At 34.8% G+C, this 465-nt stretch overlaps 1 protein-coding gene across 1 annotated transcript in view; it reads left to right on the top strand.

Moving 5' to 3' along the window:
* LOC128884465 (uncharacterized) overlaps nt 1-465 on the top strand; it is a 6,479-nt gene that overhangs the window by 5,380 nt on the left and 634 nt on the right. The window lies entirely within an intron of this gene.

The raw sequence follows: 465 nt of genomic DNA, 5'->3' as shown, positions 1-465 counted from the left end.
CTTTAAGAAGGAACTTTTAAAAGGGGTTTTAAGAGCGAACTTTTAAAAGGGCTTTGAGAATGAACTTTTAAAAGGGCTTTGAGAGAAAACTTTTAAAAGGGCTTTAAGAGCCAACTTTTAAAAGGGGTCGCAAGAGCCAACTTTTAAAATTGCTTTAAGAACGAATTTTTAAAAGGGCTTTAAGAGGGAACTTTTAAAAGGGGGTTTAAAAGCCTACTTTCAAAAGGGCTTTGAGAATGAACTTTTAAAGGGGCTTTAAGAGCGAACTTTTAAAAGGGGTTTTAAGAGCGAACTTTTAAAAGGGCTTTGAGAATGAACTTTTAAAGGGCTTTGAGAACGAACTTTTAAAGGGCTTTAAGAGCCAACTTTTAAAGGGCTTTAAGAGCCAACTTTTATAAAGGGTTGCAAGAGCCAACTATTAAAAAGGCTTTAAGAAGGAACTTTTAAAAGGGGTTTTAAGAGCGA

This window comes from Hylaeus volcanicus, unplaced genomic scaffold (assembly GCF_026283585.1).
Source record: "Hylaeus volcanicus isolate JK05 unplaced genomic scaffold, UHH_iyHylVolc1.0_haploid 12237, whole genome shotgun sequence".
In the NCBI taxonomy this organism is placed as follows: Eukaryota; Metazoa; Arthropoda; class Insecta; order Hymenoptera; family Colletidae; genus Hylaeus; species Hylaeus volcanicus.
Note: the sequence above shows the minus strand (reverse complement) of the source record. Positions and strands in the feature narration are given on the sequence as shown.